General features: G+C 50.0%; 2 protein-coding genes across 6 annotated transcripts in view; one reads left to right on the forward strand and one right to left on the reverse strand.

Annotated features, from left to right (window-relative positions):
• Positions 1-22,673, forward strand: part of LOC116842206 (ephrin-B2) — a 517,056-nt gene that overhangs the window by 292,334 nt on the left and 202,049 nt on the right. The gene's annotated exons all lie outside the window — the stretch shown is intronic.
• The window catches only part of LOC116842207, a 192,447-nt gene that overhangs the window by 137,222 nt on the left and 32,552 nt on the right, over positions 1-22,673 (reverse strand). The window lies entirely within an intron of this gene.

Consider the following 22,673-nt stretch of genomic DNA (forward strand, 5'->3'; position numbering starts at 1 on the left):
TATATATATATATATATATATATATATATATATATATATATATATATATATATATATTATATTTTTCACAAATATAAAAATGTATTAAATACCCTATACTGAAATGAATATGTCAAATTATATTTTTTTCATTATTTTATAAAATAATAGGTACAGAATCTTGAACATAAAATATGTATGGGTCATCTATTCCTTACGGTCATCTTGTCTTAAACATTTAGGTAAGATGGCCAATGCTCATGTTTTGATATTTTTGTAATAAATAATTTCACTGAAGTATTTTCCTTTTAACTCTGATGGTATTATGTAGCTTCAGTGAAGTAATGTGCTATTAAGAAATAACAATAAGAAATGTATTTTTTTTGCATTTTAAAAAAGTATGGCCATCTTATAAGATTTTTTCCATATGCTGTTTTTTATTCTAATACTTATTCCGCCATCTTATCTCCTCGAAGTTCTATTACAGTCATGTATTCTAAATCTATTTGGCTGCTATTAACAAAGTACGTAATAAAGTCTCTGTAATTTTTTCTTTAATAACGCTATGTAATTGTTAGACGCTTCTTTCAGCCGTTCTAACCCAGCTGTCACTCGCTGCGAAGATCCCTCGCACTCTTTGCCTAATGGGTCCTATCCAAGGCTAAATAAGACTGTTCTCACGGCCAACCCGTCGCGATTTTTCCCTCCGCCATCGTCGGAAACAGCAGACGCGATTACGCTTACATCGATCGCGCCCCGATCGCGCGATTTATTACCCCGCCCCGTCCGCGATTCTCCGAGCGCGATTCGAAGCGGTAATTTATCTAACGTCTCGCACAATTGAGCTATCATCGCGGCCGTTATAATAAAGTACGAGGCGCGATTCTGGCGCGTTTCGAGCGGCGCGCGATAGCTCGCAAGAAATCGCTTCGCGGGATCGAATTCGCGCACCACCGTCCGCCGTTCCTTCGTCCGCCCTTACATCCGCGTACACGCCGGCACTGTCGATCTCGCCGGTCTCGCCGCACGGATCATTTTACGGCGCTTAAAGACACGTTCTCGGACGCATCTCGCCGGCCGGGAGGAGACCGCAAAAAGACATTCCTTAAGAAGCACTTGCGCGCGCGCGCAATTATACTATTTCTCGGCGTTTGCACCCGGTTCGTCCTGCTCGCTTCTCATCTCGCCGCTTTCTTGCCGTTTCCTTCCCGGAACGATACCACCGGCGAAACGAGAAAGAGCGTGAGGAAAGCGTCGCCGCGACTCCGATCGTCGGTGAAATTGTACGTAGCGCGCGGCGGGGGTCGACGTTGCTCTCGCAGTTGATGGCAGCAGGAAGCTCACGTCCGCGAGAAAACGAGGCGAGCGTGAGGGAGAGCAAAAGCGACCACCCGGTATACTTAAGGACGAACGCCAGCTGACTAGCCGCATTTTTCATTGACACGCTGTAAAGGCTCGTATGAATAGCTAAACCACCGGAGAAGAGCGATGAGTCGCGTTCACCTCGCGGCGGACGTGGCTGAGATTCTTTTACGTTAAAACGCGCTCGCGATAGCGGCTAGTAGCTAAGAGAAGATCGTTAGGCTCAGGAAAATTTATCGGCGCGATCTCACCACGTTGCTCGGACTGCCCTTATCGGACTATTTTCTCTCTCACTCTCTCCCTTTCTCTTTAATCAACTTTCGACAGCAGTCGAGCCAATGAAACGTCGTCGCAATAAAACGATTTCTCAATTAACAAAGATCGGAATGTTACTGCTCGATAATTTTAGCCAATATAACGTGATACAGTGCGTACAGTCGAATTCGATTAAACGGCTGCTCGAATCAGTTTTCGGGTCTAAGTGAGATTGATCCTCGCGGTGCGGGAAACACTCCGCCGATCGACTCCATCCGCGAACGCGAGGTGTACGTTCTTCGTAAATTCCAACGTCATCTTCATCTTCATTTTCGCTCGTAGCTCGTTGACCCTCTCCCTCTCTCTATCTATCTCTCGTTTCTCACAGAGCCCTGAGAATCGTCGACGAGCTGCGCGGCTTTCACCGAAACGTCAGCACAGAATCGTAAGACGCTAATATTGACGTGAAAAGAAACAAGAAAAGAGGGGAAATACGCGAAAAGGAGAGAAGGAGCGCGTGTTGTTCCTGTGGGAACGCGAATGAAATTCCTAACGGAACTGTGACGTGCGCGGTCGGTTATCAAAAATGCCATCGCCGTTGCGAACGGTGATCGACACGCGTGTACCGAGTTTCCACGAGTGCGCACAGAGAGATTCACACATTTATCATGGGTGGCCTCCGACGAGTCTCGTTTACGCGAACGTAACAATCTCGCGCTCCACGTCGACGTTCCGCCGCGTTGATCGGCTGCGTTAATCATGCGCAGCAAATATGCTCAGGGAGTACGCGCGCGAATCAGGTCGTAAATGACTCATAGTTACTTTCCGCCGTTGGTTCCGCGAAAACACCGTCGTCACCCTGTAAAACTCGCAGTTTTCTATTCTTTACTCGAGCCACGCACTCTTCTCGCGCGCCAAGGTTTACTGCCGGCACACCGGCAATTCGCTCGCACCTATGTTTGTGGTGGCCGACGAGAAAATATTACGACATTCATGAAACGCGGCGAAGAACAACCGAGTCCACTCGCGCCCAGAACACAGAGCTCGTTGATTGCTCAGGGAAACGAAAAGTTTTGTCTTTGTCTTATGTTTGCCAGCGCAGCGCGCATCCGTAAAAATTGCTCAGGTGTAAAACACGTGTTCTACGGATGAACGTATTTCTCTCGGATAACGTTAAACTGAACGTGGAATCAAAAGATCCGTATACAAGAATTATTCTCTAATCGACATTCTTGTTAGAGTTCCCTTTGTCCCTGCTCTCGCAAAAATTGCAAATTTCTCGTTCTCTTACAACTTACAATCACACACTTGAAGAAATCATTTCTCTCACTTCGATCGCAGCCTCGCGTTTAATTTCGCATGTCGCTCGTTACGCGGATATTTCAGTCGCGGACTAATCCAACAAAAATCCGTGGCGCAGTGCTGCGGACCGATCCAATAAGCGTAGGACCCGTAAACGTCGCGGCTTGGTCCGCGAGGCAAAGCGCGCAAGATGATTTACGAAGCGAGAGAGGGAAAGGCGAACGAACGAGACGCGCGCGCTCCCGCGCCTGTACGACGAAACGGAATGAGAAGGGAACGGACGACGGCACGGACGACGGTAAATCTTGGCGCGATTGACACGTGTGAAATGCGTCGGTTGGCTACTCGGGGGCCCTGCTTTGACTCCGACACCCTGTGCACACGCTCCGAGTCTCAAAGGCCCGAGAAAGCGGCCAGCTGACTCGCGCGGAGTCAGCGCACGCTGAAAAGGGCCGCAATATGCTCCAGAAGACCAGCCGGCACCGTAGCATAAAATTTTCTCCAATTCTGACCGAAATCGATTTGACCCCGAAGGAACCCGGCCGAAGGGTGAAAAGATGACCGGCGCGTGAAAACGAGTTCTCGTTTCGCGGACGGACAGAGTCGTAAACACGGGCATCTTCCGGAACGACCTCGGACGACGACGCGTCGCGCGTAATGGAACACGCGCTACGTTCTTCTCTTTCTCATGCGACCGTACGTGACAGCACACGCGGAAGAGCTCGCTTTCTGCGAAAGCGGTTTCGAAATCACTCGGGTGACGGGAGTGTCGCGACCGGCACGAGGAAACCGGCGACTTTGCACGCTCGCCAGTCGTCCTCTCCTCCATTGGAAACGCCGTATATCTCGCTGATATGTTGCGACATTGTGGAATTCGCGAATTAAATGAACGGGACTATGCGCGAGTGATTATTTATGATGATTTTTTCACTTCGCGAGAGCGAGAGAGCGTGCGAGGGAGAACGAAGTAGCCGCGTTGGAAGTATAGAGGACATTATCGTAGCACCTCGTCTCTTCCTCGCGAATCTGCCGCGCGTCTTTGCAACATGCGCATACCGTCTGCCTGCCTGCCTGACTTGCTCGCTCGCTTGCTTGCCTCGCCTTGCCTCGCCTTGCCTTGCCTCGTCTGCCCCGACAGTCGTATGCGAATGCGTTTATGCAGCAAGTCAGTATGCGGAAGAAGTCGAATTCATGGGCTTGTCAGCGTCGCTTTTGAAGTCCGATTTGAGTTACGCCTAACTATGCCGTGCGCTTACACGCGCGTAAGTTAAGACCTACGGACCGATTGAGGAAGGTTTCCTCCTGCTTGATCCTTTAAGACTCCTGTGTCCTCGCCGCGGCCATCTTGATGAATGACGTCAAAAGCGAGAGAACGTATGCCCAAAATTCTTTGAGAAACACGTCGAAATAAAAGATTACGAAATGACACCTGCGATCGACTGAACGCATTTGTAAAATATTCCAGAAGTTTTACTCTAACAATCAGTAAGTAGTCGTAAAAAATTAATGTGACAGAATCACGAAGCAAGGTAGACTAAGAAGGAGAGTTACACGTCACGTTAATTTCACAGTTATTTATTGATTGTTAGAACAAAAAGAAGGTTTTCACGCTTTTACAAGTGACCTTAGTCGATCCTAAAAATAAAGAGCCATTTTACGAACATATTATTTCGTTTCAACACGTTTCGCAAGAATTTGAGTTTTCTCGCTTCTGACATCATCAATCGAGAGTTCCGCAGCGAAGAATCGGGAGCCTTAACGCGCTCATTTGTCCCGCCGTGAGACTCGCGCGAACAGACTCGAGGCGTCGACGATGCTTTCAACTCGCGCAAAATCGGCATCGGCCTGTGAAGGTCTGATGACGAGTGTTCAAGTAACGTCAACATTCCGCGCTTATTTTCCGCATCGGCGAGAAACATTCTCTTACGGTGTCCTCGTTTTGAACACTCGTGCCTCACTCAGAAATTAGGGATTGGTCAACGGATGTTCCGCGCGCAACAATTTCACGTTTTGCGCCCTCGGAGCGGTTTGCACTCGGTTCTGGCCGGTGGTTCTTCTATGTCGCGAAATTTCTCCATGAATGTGCGGGATGCGCCGGGGACGGACGGCGAGATTGGTTAGGGAAAGAGAGAGAGAGAGAGAGAGAGAGAGAGAGAGAGAGAGAGAGAAAGAGAGAAAGAGAGTTTGAGAGGGTCTGGCGAACATACGGCGCTCGAGAGAAAGCGGAAGGACACGCGCCGAGCATGCGGAGGACTCCGTTGCGTGTCCAGTAGGCGCGATTTTGCAGCTTCTGCACTTCGCCGTGGACACGTACACGCGGACACACATGCATGAGCGCGCACGGCTACCTATATAGAAAAGACACGAGCCGTAAAGGCCGCAAATGAGCCCCTATTCAAAATTAACCGGCGACCAGAGCCGCTCGTGCCGGAATATTGATGGACGCGTTTCTTAAGCGGCCACGCGGGCACGTGTTGCGGCTACCGATGGATTTCGCCGCGCATTAAAATGCAGAATTGTTTCTTTTACGTGGTAGCGCCGTCTGTTTCACAGGCAAATTGAGGTTGCTTCGCGAAGCGCATATATTATCCATATAATATCGAACGATTGGAGATTTATGACCAACGTCTGACGTTGGAAAATATTTCAATAATTACATTCAACGGAGATTTTCCAACGCTATCTGATGTGAGATCTGACGTGAGATTGCACGAAAATCTCAAGTCATCTCGTTCTAGTAACTTATTGTAAGACACGTTTCAGTAGTTTGTCTTTTACTCGCTGCACTCAAAAAAATGATCTTACTGTCGTGGTGAAAATGATTTAGATACAAGAAATTTGGATAAATGACAAACAAACACTGCGATATCGCATATAAAATTCTGCTTAATCCAGCAAAATATTTCTCTGCTCCTCGACAATTTTTTATAGTTTTTTAAAGTAATTTTCGCGTTTTCAAAGGTGTATTTTTGAAAATAACGTCAAATGTGCGTATCTCGCTCAGTACCGTCTCCTGGATGACAATTTGAATTAATGTTAACCTTTATACAGTGTCTTTACGCTTAAGTCGACACGATTCCCGACGAAGCAATTGCAACGCAGATGCGCACGATATGCCCACTCGTGGGGAGATCGAATCGTGCGGCCGGTAAAGCATACGAAACGCGAAGCCACAAACGCGAGATTGCCTTCTGCGAAATATCCGAAAAGAAAAACATCTGCGGTCCGGCGGCGGATTGAAGGGGAAGGTAGGTGCTCGATAGTCGCTAGCACCAGAGCGTTGGCGTGGTAAATCGTAACGCCCGAGACTCGTCGCGACGTGTCAGTTTGTCGACTGAATAAACGCGATTCTTCCTCTCTTTTTACGGACTCAGACGACTCGATCGACGTGAATCTCTTAGCCCAGCGAGTCGCAGTCGCTCTCAGAGACGCTCTAACGACGCCAACGGTGTGTTTGCACGTCGACGTGTGGCGAGCGCGCATTTAGCTAATTGCATTAAGCCGCGATGCAAGGAGAAGCACACCCGATTTCATTACGCTCTTGTCCTCGATTGAGAGGCGTTCGGGGCAAAATCCGATCCAGAATTTAAAAAGGAAAAGCACGCCTGTGTTCGCGCGCAATAACAAAGTTATTCGCGCGCCAACGCGCACTGCTGCAGAAAAATAACGGTCCAATGTCGTGTTAGTTGGGAAAGCACCCAGAGACATTAACATAATGACGTCTAACTCCGAGCTCGTCTCGTTTATTAGACGATCCCCATCCTTCCATCATTGACTTTCATCACGGCCGCATTCGCAGTGAGCTCCTTCCCGCGCGGCGGAACCGTCTAATATTCCGCTATTTCCTATTGTAAACCCAGAAGATGTTCGTAATAACGGCACGCTAAGGGATCTGCGGCTCGCTCCAAGTAGATGCATTATTCATCGCCGAGAGACATCGACGGCTACGCTCGATCGTGCCCGAAACGCAAAGTCGACCGGCTCCGTTTCCGGAATCGTTATTCCGCGAGATAGTCATCCGCGGGGAAGGCCGCCGCGACCGGGCGAGACAATCGGAATGGAGCAGCCCGGGATCATTGTCGTTGTCGTTGTCGTCGTCATCGTCATCGTCGTCGTCCCGCATTTAAAGCCGCGACGGACCGCGCGCCTCTCACCCGGAACCTCCGTTTGACCGGCGCGGATTCGATCTCCAGCCGGTCGGCTGGACGCTCCGAGAGAGCGCTTGCATTATTCATAACCAATTCCCGAATCCCGAACTCGAAATGAACCAGCGTCCAGGTCAGCTTCCGCCTTCTCCACCCGCCACAGCCACAAACTCTTTGTCGTAGCTCTCCTCGTTTTCTTTCAACTTCGTTTCGCGGATCCGCCACCGTCTCTCTCAATCCAGACATTCAAACCGTATTCGCGTCCACTCGCCATAGTCGACGAAAACGGCGCGAATCATCTCGATATCGCTACACTTGCCGTGCAAGTTCGCCGGGCGCGCTAATTGGCCGTCGAGCGGAGAATTTCTTCTCTTTTTTTTTCTTGCTTTACACATCCCCGCGGGAGTTTTTCGAGGTTTCCGTGTCTCTCACGGCCAATTAAGGCGTCCGGTGAAATCGTCGCACGAAAGCTGGAAACGTGGACTGATGGAGCGAAGGAAAAAGAAGGCAAAGAATAGTAACAGCGCGCGCTTGTGCACGCGGAAATAAAATTTTACGTTTGCGCTCGCTCGGACGTGGAAATAGCGGTCGAGCGAATCGAGACCTACTTCTTCGATCGCTTCTATATAGATATACACGAGCTTTTATCTTCTCCGAGTGTCCAATGACATTTCGCGAATTGAACGTCCCGATGTGCCGACTCAATGTATCGATGCTCAATTCTCGACACCCACCAGCCACGACGCGAGATATCGATCACCGTACACGTAATAAAATATATCTATCGCCCTGACTAACGGCCTAGATCAGGCGGGCAATCACAAATTTTCCACACGAGAAAGGTGAACATTTCCAAATGCTTCCGAGTTAGAAAATGTTCATTTTTCACGTTAGAGGAAAAGATTCATGATCCACCCGCTACTATCTAAATCGAAATTTCGATCCTGCTTTCGACCTCAATATCCCACTTTACTATTTTGGTACTTACTCTGAAACCTACGTCTTTTGTTTAATATTGGCCTCGTCTAGAGGCCAATATCAAAACTTGCAAGTGGTGTTTTATGCGTTTTCTGTCATTTAGAGATGCCAAGGAGGATTTCAGTTTCCATGTGTATTACACATACACTAATCCTTTAGAATACTCAGATGTTGAAAAGTTCAAAAACAATAAAAAATTTGATTGTATTAGAATTTCGACTCGAGTAACGCGAAAAAATTCGATGTCACGCTAGGCGTAATATTGACTAGACATTAATGAAATAATTAAATACAACAAACAATTAAACAAGTATTGTAAAACGGTAACCTTGTCACCGCCATAAATTCTGGAATTTAACAAATGTCTACTATCCACTCTGTCGCGTATAACTGAGCCATGACGAAACAGAGCTTAGGTTAATTTTTCGCCCACTTTATTTCGACTCGCATTTTGCCTTTATCTTTTTCCTGGGATTTATGCGACGATTTGCCAACCACGGCCGGCACGAATTTGCGCGACGACGTGGCTGCACTACCTCCGTGACGCTCCGCGATCGTCGCAGTTAGACTGAGGGAACGGGAGGTGGACGTATGCGAGCGCGGTGTATCGATAACGCGGCGGCGAAGGCATCGGAGAGCGGATTAATGTGCAAATTCCCGGCGACAGGTATTCGCGTCGTCCGGCGACATTAACGCGTGAGCATAAAAGAGGTAAAAGACAGGCGAAGCGCGCGTTCCGGCCCAGGACGACTCGATTTCTCTCACGGCACTCACCGTCTCTCTCTTTCTTTGTCGTCTTCGTTATCTTCGCTTAAAGTCCTCCTCTCCCTCTCGCTTAATTTATAATCGCGCGTTTTTCATCGCCCACTTGCAGCTTGGTGTGAAAGCGCGGCGCGAATGTCTTCGCTAATGACGCGACGTCTTATTTGCCGGCACCACCGACGTGATGCAGGACGTAAAAGGCGAAGCCGTGGAGCCCCACGGTATCCGGAGTGACAATGGCTATTCGTATCATTGTCGTACGCGGCAATTGAACCCGCTCTCTGTTGCAACAGCCACACGTTGACGTCGCTCGCGCCACGACTCGCGGGTATCCTCGAATAATTCGCGTTCGGACGTGTAATTGCACCGCGCAACTTTATAAATGCAGGCTGTGACTACGATATAAAACGTACACCGAGAGAACATGTGGTCAATTTCTACTATAGTCGTCTGCGGCGTCACTTATACCTTCTTATAACAAAGAAGTGGTAATATAGTAAAGTATTATCACACACATTATAGATGTATATAGAGTGACAGTCATCAAAAAAATAGTTCTCCTGATTATAATTCTTTCACCGTGCGATTATAGTAACAAATAACTTGATCTCAGAGTGCTAAGAAATTTAATCATTTTGTTTAATAACGTAGCAAAATTGTTGAACTCAATTTTAACGTACGACTCGGAACATAAACGAGCCGCGTTTCCCCGGCTCTCCTTCGCGAAGAAAATCTGTCTTTGCGAACTTTGTCGTACTTCGCGAGACGAAGCCGCTGTCACGTCGTTCTATAAACGCGCCTCTTTCGCGCGCGCGACGCTTCTGCGCGAATATAGTAGCGGCGACGCCAGCTGACGTTTAATACCTTCGTATACGAGGGCGCGAGCCGAGAAAACGCAAACCCGGTGGAAACAGCGACGACGACACGACTGACGGGGAAACGAGCTACGGCGAAGTGAGCGCGCGAGCTTCTAATAGCTAATAGCGTTTACTCGCCGTTTGACTCCGCGAGAAGGCGGAACACTCTCAAGAGTTGCGAGCGCAAAGAACGTCGGCCGACGGCAATCGTAAAGTACGTCATATCTTTGATCTATATTCGGCCATGGTCCCTTTTCTCTTTCGCCTTGCACTCGCCCGTCTGCCATTGACCGCGACGGGCCGCGGGAAAATCCAACACGGCAACCCTTTTGAAGGAGGGAACCGCCGGCCGACGACTCAATTAAGAAAACGTCGATGTAATTCGTTTTACTCTTTACCGGCGCCAACGGGGGACCGTTTCGTCGGCATGAAAGGTTTCGTGGCCATTCGACACGAGTGTAGGCAGAATTTAAATAAGTACCGTGCAATCGCCGGCAAAGCTCTCTCTCTTTTTCTTTCTCGGTCTGCGTTCTTGATCGATTATAAGAAGAGAAATCTCGCAGAAAGATATACCGAATGAAATTGGCTACGCTGCTGCAGTTTTTGTCGAGCACAACCACAAGTACATCCACACTCTATTGGAACGCTAGCCTTCATATACTTCCTAGATTATGTATACCCGAAAGCTATGTACTTTATATAACGCATTAACGGTGAACTTGGTAACCGATTGGAATGCAGTTACTCTAATAAATATGAGAATTCTCCGCCTATGAAGTTACTGAATCGAAATGTGCATGTGTGTGTGTGTATATATATGCGCTTGCTGTAGATGGATATACACACGAAACAACATGTGCGCACACTTGTACGAATTGTATACCGGGACGTTTAGGAACAGTCGAGGCTAGCAGTCTAGTATACTATACACGTCTGTGTATCCAATGACTCGGAGGGAGGCGGAAATTCGATGGAAACCGCGAAACATTCGAACGTCGTTCGGAGATTGCGGGAATCGGCACGTCGTTCGTCGATAATCGCTCGCTTTGAAAAGCGTGGAATGGACGTTCGCACCGGCGAGATCATTCCTAGCGGTAAATCGCGGAGCGGCCGGCTCTATCAATCGATTTCCGCTCTCGAAAGTGTGTGCCTTTCGGTGGAAACCGGCGAGCGATTCTTGCGGCGCTGTTTTTACCGGCTGCAAATGTCTCACGCCGTTTTCCGCGACAGCCGCCGATTAGTTCGCCGTGGCCGTGAAATCCGCCTCGTCGGATAACTAGAATTAGAGTGGCGTGGCGGTTCATCTTTTTTTTCGCGAAAACCTAACGCGATTGCATCTGATTTTTTGCGCGCATTCAACGACAGGTCACGATGCAGCCGCTGTTATCTCGAGATGAAAGAGACACGTATTTGCGGACCAGGGAGTTTCTAAAGTGTTACGGGACGCTTCTCTTGTGCGATCAAGTATCATCCCGCAGCATCTCCCTAGTTTCGACAGACTGCCGTCCAGGTCGAAGCCGTGCGGCGTCAAGCGCCAGGGTAGAATTAATATAATCGGACGATCTCTCGCGAGCCTAGGAGGTCCGGTCCTCGAGCGTGCGGCCAGCAACGGGCGCTGTTCGTTATCTTGGCAACGAGCGGCACAAGTCTTAGCGCGGCAACAATCGCCACGGTGGAAACTCGACACGAGGACATCCACTAGTGCCAGCCCTCGACCGCGGGTCAATTAATACGCGTCCGTTCGAAACGCGGGCGCGCCTCTGTGTGCGCCTTTCCGCGGCACACCCGGTACATCGTGTCGGTCGTGCGGCACGGAAGCCCGAGAGAGTCGAGAGATGGTAAAGGAGATGGAAAGAAGCTGTGCGAGAGATGTGATAGAGAGAAAGGTAGACGGTGAGAGAGAGAGAGACAGAGCGAAAGAGAAGAGGGCCCTCGTACGTGCTCGCCACGCTGAAAAGGGTAGCCCACGGAGCATAACCAAGTAGCCCACGACAATAAGCAGGGAAACGTTTTATTAATTGCCGAGATCTGTCAGTGTCTCCGGCGAGCGCGCTGCCATATTAAATGGCCGGACTGCCGACCGAAACCGACGCGGTGGGCAGCTCTCGGTCGGAATGACGACGACGACGACGACGAAGGCGACGACGACGACGACGACGACGAGTCGGTGTTCGCCGGCAACCGGTGGCCGCGAACGTCCAAGGGCCGCAACCGCGGTGCTCCTTCTGGGTATTACGTTTCCTCGTGGTGCACGACGAGTCGTGGTAGCGCCCATTGCAGCGTAACAGCGAGGACCGAAGCGGAGAAGGAACGGAAGGAGAAAGAGAGAGAAAGAAGGGCCTGAAGAGAACCGGTCCGCTAAGACGAACCCGACGTTACTAACCACCTGTAGATACGAACGGATCCGCCGTCTGTGCGCGTCTATCGAGGGGAATTCCTCGATTCTAATCGGGCGAACTCTTCTCCGCGGCGCGTTACCTGGCCTTAGCCTGGCCTGGCTTGGCCTGTTGGCGTCGACTCGTGGTCGCGCGGCGGCGCGCGATGGAAGAAGCCGCAGCGACTGAGATTTCATCTACGTGGACGTGGACGTTATTAACTCTCCGCGGCAACGGCGTTTTTCCGCCGCTAGGTGCCGCAAAAACTCGGATTTGTCCCCGCGCGATTATCTAATGCTCGGCGCGAGACGTCGTAAAGCTCTCCTCGCTGCCCGTCGATGGGGAGTCGCTAATGACGCTTCGGCCGCGGTTGCCGATGATCACTGTCGGAGGTTGGGCGCTGACGTGGTATTATTATAAAAAGGAAGTACCGTTTCCCCGTGGAAAATGTGCAATTTTACGTACACACGACGACACTGTTCTCCATCCTACACGGGAGGAACTTTCGATTTAATATTTCGACGAGGAAAAACGAAGTAATAGTCGTCAATGATAACGGGATATCTTCGGCAGACTAGTAATTAACATCGCGATACGTACGCGAAAGCGTATATACTGTGCGAAAGCGCGAACTGCGATTCTCTCATGTGATCCCGTCGTCTCCGACTCTCTCTCTCTCTCTCTCTCTCTCTCTCTCTCTCTCTCTCTCTGTTTCTCTCTGCTCTTCGTCGCGAGGCGCGCTCCAGCTCCGCGATAAGAACGTTCCAGCGAATACCAGTCGACGTGCGAAAAATCGCGCAATCATTTCCGCCACTACGTGGACACACGGCGAGCTCAGCGGTGATCGCATAGCCGGTGTCGCGCGCATAGCATTTAGCTACGTGTTACCTCTCTATACGGTGCGTTCGACGGCGCACGATCGGCGGATCACGCGAAAATTCTCGTCGGCGTGTTTTACCGTAATAAGCGCATAGTATATATCCACGCTAATTAGTATACTCGCGCGTGCGCGCAGGCAATAACCCTCATAATCCGAGGTCGCAGCAGGTCGGCCGTAACTCAGGCACGAGACGATTCGTATCGTGTTCCCCTCTTCTCGTCGAGGTCTCTTCGCGTCGCGACGGCGCATCGGCCAGCAGCGACCGGTAACGGTCGCCCGGTATTTTTGCAACGGCGCAGCGCCGGCAACTCTCCCAACGGGTTTCTTTGCGTTTTCCAACAATGAGGATCTCTCCCCGGCGCGTCGTGTATGAAGCGCGATGGCTCCCCCGGCGATCACGCTGCGCTGCGCGGTTCCGCATAGTCCTACCGAGTTTCTCGCGATGAATCATGTCGCACGACGACACGTACGTACGTAGCTACGTACCTCGTCTCATCTCACCTCACCTCGCCACATGGAAATGCGCGGCTCCGAGGTTAACAACTAACGAGTCGACGGCCCAAAGCGGACGATAGCCGAACTCGGGACAGATCCCGGCGATGCGTGAGCGACGTCTGCTACTTGAGGGAAGAAGTGAAGAAAGAGGGAGAGAGCTGATGTCTGACACCCGATTTGTTATCTCATTCGGTATCCCGTCGCTCTTACGACGCGTGTAATGTCGGTAATTTAATATATGGGCTGTTTACACACGTATGCACACATGTATACACACGGTAGTGCGATTTTTGCCGGTAATGGATGCCTCGTTAGCCTACCTTTCACGTTATTGTCCCGCTGATACGCTGGGAAACCGAACGAGATGTCCGACTCAAATTCAGGCGCTTCTCTTCGACAGTCGACCGATACTGTCGCGAGATCCAGCGCCCTTCCGTGATCAATTTTACCGCTACTGCGGACAATTCCTTTAATTCGCCGTCAAAAACGTCTCGTCTACGTCTCATGCATTGTGCCTTGCGTTCTCCATTGCGTCGATATTACGCAATGGAGGATGGTAGGACAGAATTCACCTTTCAGTTTGCCTATATGAAAATGAATGAAACATCCGAGGGTGTTTCGAAACGGCAACACGTTTCGCATTCATCCTCTTAATCACAACGCGAGGATACGTGTCACAGGCTAACGGCAACAAATCCGTAGATCAAATACGAAGATAATATGTCGATAATACGTCGAATGTATCACGTCGTCATCTATAATCATTGATCGACGTGCGATCGTCCCATTCTCAGGCGCGGTCGCAAGAAAAAGAAAGAGGCTGAGTGAACGAATGTGAGAGAGAGAGGGAAGGGGGACACCATTTGAATACACATTTCGTTAACCCCGTTAGATTTTCGCGAAATATAATGCGACTAGTTACCGTTATTGGTCCTCGCCTTTTACGTGTGCCACGTTTGAAACTCGCCGCCGCGCGCGAACGCATAAATCTCGCCTTGCCTGTTCAACTCTCTCGCACACCACGATAACGCGCAGAACGCGCTGAGCCCGATGTACAAATGATCGGATAGTTAACTGTTAACGAGTCGGAGGATCGATACCAACCGCATCGAAATCACACAGGTCACGTCTTCATCGTCCGGGCCATTGATCGATGCGCACGACCTCTTCTCGTTCTCGCGTGGCTCACGAAATGCCCCGGCCGCTCGGCTGGCGATATGTCAGGCCGTTTGCTCGGTCGCGTTGAGATTTTTGAGACTCTGTAACGCGGATTAATTAATAATCAGGACTCGACAGATAGTTTGCTTGAACCCGAATAAATCGCGTCGTCGTCGTCGTCGTCGTCGGCGTTCGCGGTTATTGATCAACGCGCGACTCACACGGGATGAACTCACGGAACGGATTGCGAAAGGTTTCGCTTCAAATCGATGCGTCATAGTCGCCAATCATTGTGTACAGATCCCTCGGGGATACCGATACCTACGTCTCTCTACCGCCTCGTCGACTGACGATTTATCACGCATTTTTGCGGGGATTAAGTGGAGTCGCGTGATGCCAATAAATAGGAGGATTTATTAATTGGCCATCTTAACGCGCGCAACTTCCTTCAGCGTACTCGCGAGACGACGTGGCGTTTGCGCGCGATTCCGCATAATTCGCGACGCTGAATCGCGAATGTACACGACGCTCGCGTGTCTCACGGATCTGTGACACGCGGGTCAACGCATTGAGGAGAGAAGCACCGATAGACGACGATAGCGAATCGCATTTGTAGAACGTGGATGAATCGAACCGTCGTCGTCGTCGAGCGTCATTGATTGATGCGTGACTGCACGCCAAGTTCGAGTCGCAGCGAGGTCGAAAGATCCTCCAATTAAATGCCGGCCTTATCACGCCACCGTCCAGCTCTTACACGATACTTTTCCCAACGCTGTAGCGTGCTCAATTTAATAACCCTAAGGGATACTTAGCTGCGCGAGCGCGCACCAACTCTGGCGTATCGTATACTAATTACAACTATTTTATATATTTCCCGTTACTCATTCCTGAGAAAGGGAGAGAGAGTTATCCTATGTCCGCATGAAAAAACCGCGACTTCCTAATGCGCCTGGTTCAGACTCCTTGTGGTCTGAACGGCGGTAATTTTCGCGAACTTTATGGCCGCCGGCGGAGAGCCCATTACGTTTTGTTATTTCCATTCGCTCGCTCGCTTTCATCGCGCCCCTTAAATCCGAGTGATCGGCTGAACAAACGACGACTGTTCTCTTTCTTGCGAGAGAAAGAGAAAGAGAGAGAGGGGGGGGGGAGAGAGAGAGAGAAGAGACAGAGAGAGTGAGTGAATGCATCCTCCTCTCTCGCGAAAGCGCGGCTCTCGCCCCAATCGATCACTCGCGCGCGTCGATTCTTAATGCCAACTACGCTCTTCTGCGCGGCTACCCGGAGCGGAGTATCGGCACCGTTGATCCACTCGGCGCTGAATAGATGCGTGGCGACCACCGGAGTCACGTAGTAACAAGCACTTTATCAAATCACCTCCGGCGATCGCGGACGGATCAGCATCCCACTCGGATCCGCTGATTGACGTGACCTCGTGCACCCAGGTGGAGTCACGCGGGCTTCGGCCCGGGGTCATCCTCCTCGATATCTATTATAGGCGCGCAATCGCGTTGTTATTTTCCGAACGATACACGTCGCGAGACTATATCGCAACGGCGTATGGAGGCCCGGTGTGTGTTAGCCTTGTTAGCCGAACATTCTTTACGATTCCCGCGTAGAGCACGGCTAGCTAGCGGTCGCGTTTGTAATCTAGCATCGATCACCTCTCTATGGTGCCTCCTTCGCGTTCTCTTCGCCGCTCGTCCCCGTGTACCGCGTGTGTGTATGTGTGTAGTAAGATTACGTTATATCTCCTACTTACTCACATCCATTATGTCCGCCCGGTCTTATCACACGAGGCTCTTTTCAGTAACCCCGCGAATGCTGGAACACGTATGCGAAATATATACCGAGGTCTAATATAAGCTAATGATCATTTCTTTCTTTCTCTTCTTTCTCTATCCACGATGGTATCGCGTGTTTCCTGTGGATCGACCAGAAGTATACCGAATACTACGGAGGTTCGCAAAAAGCGTTGATAGCACGACGTATCCGCCGGCGGATATCATGTCTAAGCATCAACTTCATATGCCGAAGAAGGCGGCGCGCGACCCACACAGCCTCTGGGAGCTAAGGGGGTAAAAAAGACACTCTGGTGATTAACCTTCGCGTACTCTGCCACCTCGGTCGCGATAAGCGCGATAACGAGAATCGAGATTTACGTGAGAATCATCGCCGTCGTTCCGTGCCACTTTGGCGTGACTCTATGCCGGCGTGTGACGCCGCGCGGAGAGTCTTGGGCTAATATTTCGGTGACCCCGGCGGCACGTGACCGCCCACGGAGGTATTAAAACAAACACGACCTCCTCCCGTTGCCGGCGGTACAAGGAGCCTCGAAGACAGATTTCTTGCCGAACCAAGTCACCCCGTCAGCTCGTCGACGAATGAGAAGCGACGTTTAAATTCCACCGGTTGCAATGCGCGGCACACAAGAGTCCGCTCTTCCTCTCTTCCTCTCCCTGCGTACCCTCGACGATCCGCGTATCCACGTCTCGTTCTCGTACAAGTCAAGACGCGTGTTCCTTCAAACGTAATAGACGTGCTGCACTCTCGCCGTCTTACGGAACCACACGCGCTATCGACCGAGTGAACCAATGTTAGGCTTGTTAGCTGGGCATTCTTTACTATTCTCGGTGCGCGTACCATCGCGGCGCGCGTCATAATCTAACATCGATCACCTCTCGTGTTCGACTTCGCCCTCGCCCGGGTGGTGCATCCCGCCTATCCGTCCGCTTGTGTGCACCGAGTTCTTGTGTGTGTGTGTGTGTGTGTGTGGTACCGAAAAACTACACATTCACACACACACATAGACACTCGTCTTGTCTCTGTCTCTCTGTGCAGCTCCCACGAGCTCTCTCCCGCGCGTGCACTGTATTTCTGTGCACACAGAGACGCAACGACCGGCGCGACGGATAGGAAGGTAACGTCTATAACGGAATCGCAAGGGGAGTAGGGACATACACGAGCGCGGCATATACCGGCAACTAATGCGTTTACGATGTCTGCCTGACAGTACATCAAAGTCCAGCCCGGTTCCAAGCGAGTCACCTCTCTCCCCCCAACTCTGTCACATATTATCCTCCTTCGTCTGGTCTCTCTTTCACCCTCCCCGCGTCGCCCAGTGTCCAGCTCTTAACCCGATCCACTCTCCCACGCGTTATTATGGAGCGCGCGCGATTTCTCCTCCGACTCAGCTTCATCGACCGAGAATCCTGGTTTTCGGGTGTACCCTCTAGGAGCGCAGCGTCGGATTACACCTTCGTATCAAACTGATATTGTACCGCCGCGGCGGTTCCATCTCAGGAGATAAGGGATAAGGCCACCCGGGGAAACTATCTATCGGGATAACAACGCGCCCGTGTCGAATTATTCCCATTAAGCGCGTTGCAATAGTCGTCTCTTTTTGAAACCTAACGACGTTTGACGGACGGGCGACACGGTCAAATGACAAAAAACGATAGACAAGGTCACACTTTGGTGGCAACGCGCGCCGGCGTTGTTCCGTCTCGCGTCTTCGACGGAATCGATCCTGGCTCACTCGCCCATAAATAGGCATCGTGTGTCGGAGGTCGTTGATCTATCCTTGGCAGATCGTTCTCTCTCTCTCTCCCTCTCTCTGTCTCTCTTTCTCTCTCCTCGCGAGAGGGAGGCCTTTAGCCGCCACGGTGAGCATCTGCACGGTGCATTCAGCGGCGTGTATATACCGCTACGCGAACGGATATACACACAGCGGGTACGTTTCTGCGGCTCGCGCGCGCGCGCGCACGATAAAAACGCGCAGGCTGAGAAATCCCTTTCTTGCTCCGGACACACCGTTAAATAGAAATCTACGTGGACGACGCCATCGACGTCCGTGCGAACGATCGCGGGCGACAACGGCACACAGGTGAGATGAGCGAAAGAAAGAAAATCAACGAGGATGAGGAAGAAGAGAGGCGATCACACCGCGTGATCGCGCCGGAGGAGGAAATGGTGGGCGTGAGGTAATATCGTAGGAAATTACGGAGCTGGAGAGAGAGAGAAAGAGACAGAGAGAGAGAGGAAGAGAGAGGGAGAACTGATACATTGAACACAAGAGAGAAAGAGAGAGGAAAAGAGAGAGAGAGAGAGAGAGAGAGAGCGAAGACAACGGACGCGTGACTGATATTCCGCGACGTCGACGTTAACGCGCCGAGTGGATGAATCGATTTTTTCGGACGTGTCGTTTCTAGATTCGAGGTGGACGGCCAGAGGACGTCAAAGCGAATGCATCGCCGTCACGCAACGGTGCTTTCATTAGGAGCTTCGGCGGTTTGATGAACTACGAGCTCTCGTAGTTTCCGTTACAACGTTCGCTCGTTAATTACTATCGCCGCGAACGAGAGCGCGTGTGAGACGAGCGACAAGAAATGACAACCCAATGATCCTTTCACCATTTGCGACAACCTCAATCGAGTCTCAAATGTGCATGTCGAGTTTCTATATTCTCTTTACTTTTATCCATTTTTCGTTCTACGCGCACGGGCAATTTCACTTTCAGATACGCGTTTGACGTTACGACTAGGTCGCTTATGTGTCTTAATTACTATTGTCTCGTTGCTTTTATAAACAGCGCGAGCACGCGCTGGCGTACGCGAGGAAAGGAGACGAACGACAAAAAGTTACAAGCTAGTGACCCTTCGCGGTTGGGACACGCCGTTAATTAGACAGCCGTGAGACCGCTCTGTGACCGGCCGGTCGCGGTACCTGCACGGACACAGATGGACAGACCAACGGACGCGGAAGGAGAAAACGGACGAACAAAAGGACGAGCGGAAGGTGATAAAGAATGTAAGGGAGACGCGCGAGCCGGAGTTCTGCGAAAGGAAAAAGGGCGGTCGTCCGGGAGGTGAGCTTCGCACGAAGGCCGGTCCCGAGGCCCCGGCCACAACCGATGGACGCGGGTCCGTTTCGGGCAGTTACCATAAACCATAAATAACTGGACGGGGGCATAAAAGTGCGCGTCTACCCTCTCATTAATTTGATTAAAAAGGCTGTAAATTAGCAATTTCGCTAATTGCGGCGTCACGGTTTCTTTCGTCCGCCGCGTTCGATGTAGCGCACCGAGCGGCGGAAAGAAAGAAGCGAGGAAAGAAGGGAAGAATAAAGGGAGGAACGCGCACGATGAGCGCGCTGGTGGGCGTAAGTGGCGGCGTAGGACGAGGCGAAAGAGCGCCGAGATTCGCGGCTGAGGATGGGACGGGAGGAGGAAGCGCGAAGGAATCACGGAAATCGAACGATGTGATGAATGAATCGCCGAAAAGAGAGAGAGAAAGAGAAGAAAAAAAAATGTATGACAGATTGCGGTAGATGTCGAGATACCGATGGATGAGTCGACGAAACTCGCTTAGGGACAACTTAAGCCGCGCTGTCTAATCCGCGGATGCGTCCTCATTATGCTCGAGCATGCTATTAACTCTTTCTCGCGCGTTACATTCAGGAGAGAAACGCAACGCTGGCATAAAAGTCTCGGGAGAATCGATGGCCCGGCGTGGAAGTTCTACCGCGAGATAATAGCGCATATAAATCTCTCTCATGTGCACTTACGCCGTAATAACGTAATAATATTTACAAGCATCCGCTTTTAACACCGTACCGCAACGATCAAAATAGCATAAACAAGATTAGATAGCATACCTCGTTTCGTTGAAAGATTTCGTTGTTACCTCTAGTTTTCATACGGACTTTCCTCGTAGCGTAATAATAAAAGAGCATAAATATTATTTAATTAAATATAATTTAAATAAGGAAAGGAATTGTCGAGTTTTCTGGAAAGAGAGATTATATCCAGAGCAGCGTAGATTTAGGCATTCGAGCGCTCGTGTAGGTAAAACTTGCCACACTATATAGAGAAGTCATCTATTATTTTGTGCAAACTCTGCCACGGCAATCACTCAAATATCAAAGAAAATTGGCGATTAAGATGCGTGTTGCTCGTGTTTGTCGTGTGCGGTGGACAGAGGTCGTCACATGAGCGAGCGGTCGCTGACAATTAGCCCCGTATGGCCGGCCGGCTCCATTTTGTCAGGGACGGCGCATTTATATGGCCAGCGCTGTTCACCTCATCGCGCTTTAATCGGCCATAACATTCCAATTTTTCAAATAAGTAATGGAAAAGCGGATAGACGCGGATAGACGCATGCTAAAGAGATTCCTCTTTGTTTTATGTCGCTACATCGATTGTTTCGCGAGTTGAAGCAGTTTAAAGTGTTTTGCATTAAAGTGAACGTTAATCTATGTTAAAAGCCAATAAAAACTCTTAGTTTGCATTTAATATTTTGATAATTATCGTAATAGTTTACAAAATAGTAGAAGACTCTCCTCTACTCAATTTAACGTGTTTTTCCTCTACGCGAAAGGCATTTAAATCCAGATATAAGTTGCCTTTTCCTTCTTTGGTTGCTTTGAATCTTAAAACACGATCATAAATTTATGTATTTTTATAATTTAGCAGTTAATTGTGGGCAACGCTCCGATAGAGATCTTTAATAATGCACTCTTCTCTAGGTTGCAATGTAAAAAATGCATATGCATCCAAGACGAATTAAACTCCACTCAAGATCGAAATAGCCGTGATATTCTCAATCTGTTGCGAGGAAAGCCACTCGCCGTTAAATAATTCTTCCAGAGAGCTCCTCGCTCGTTGTCAGTCGCGGGATACGACGACTGTTCGCAACTCGTAAAATCGCGCTCGTGCGTTAGCACGTCGTGAGTTGCAGCATTCCACGCGAGCAAGTACGAACCGTTCTCGTGCCGGTGACGAGACACAATCCGCGTGGCGATATGCGGCCGCTCTAGAATTTCCCAGAGGCCGGTGCTGGCGCCGAAAAGCTCGCTGTAAAATTAAGTCTGGCACGTCGGGCGAAATACCGAGCGAGATATCACCAGCGACGCGGCAGATGAACCCGGCGTAAGTAAGAGACGGCAAAGGTTCGGCTCCGAAAGCAGGTGATCACGCCCACACCTGCACGTCGACGCTTCACACGCGCGTGATCGCACGAAATAAAAGAACCGCGTGCACGCATGAATGTGCGGGTGGGACTCGCGCGCGAATAGTTACGCGCGAAGCACGCATGCAAACGTTGTCCTCTTATGTCGAGAGAAGCAAAGTGGAGACACGGTTTCGGTTGCAAGCAGAATACCGTGCATTCTTATTCGGTATTTTTTCTTTCTTTTTCTTAAGACTTTTCGACTGTAAGAGAGTAAACGAGGGGAGAAAGAAGCTGAATATTTACGCGAAATATTTCAAGTGTTAATTTTGCAAGATTCACGAGGTAGTCGCTCGACGAAATGTTGACTTTAATTAAAGATACATAACCGAGATACTCTTGAAACGGATACCTCTGTGTGACGAGGGATTTATATTATTAGTTATATACGCGACTGGAATATATATACGACGTTACTGTGCGATTAACTTGCAACTGTACAACTGAATGGGGCTAAATAGAAATGTAATGGTATTACGGTTTATCTTTTATTTCCACGGCTAATTACACGCAAACGGCCGTTGCGCAACAGCGGTTCTCTAATTTATCGCCGCGGTTTTCCCCCGAGGCGCGAGCTCATCCCATTAAAAGTGATCCGACCCGACCGCACGTTTTCGCGCGCACTTTTATTTACATACAATTCGCAGGCGATGGTGCGGTATTAAAAAAAGACAAATGAAAAAGGAAGAAAGAAATCCCCATACGTATGAGCACACAGTTACGTTCGAGGGAATTTAACACGCGTAAAAGTTCGGTATTACGAGCGCGCGCGGTAGCGAACGAAACGACGCGGGAGATAAAAGTTAAAAGACCGTGTGCGGATGCACTCTCCCGCGAGGGAGCAAACCGGTTCCAGGACGATAGCAACAATTTCACGATCATCGGTGAAAATTGTGCGAAGGAAAAACGCCGTACGCTCGTAAAAGACGTAAAGATCTCAAAGAGGAGACTCGAGAGTGAGGCTCGCTCATAGTACCGGCTTTTGAAATCGCCTTAGTCTCGAGCGAGTTTAGTTTCTATGTTCTATCCGCGCCATTCTATCCCAGTCTTTGCGACTCAACAGGGAGGATTCCCTCCTCGCAAGACGTTAGAAAATCGCATTGACGGGGTAAAATTATTAA

The sequence above is a fragment of the Odontomachus brunneus genome, unplaced genomic scaffold, assembly GCF_010583005.1.
Source record: "Odontomachus brunneus isolate Ranch 3 - 2012 unplaced genomic scaffold, Obru_v1 Obru_scaffold_022, whole genome shotgun sequence".
NCBI lineage: Eukaryota > Metazoa > Arthropoda > Insecta > Hymenoptera > Formicidae > Odontomachus > Odontomachus brunneus.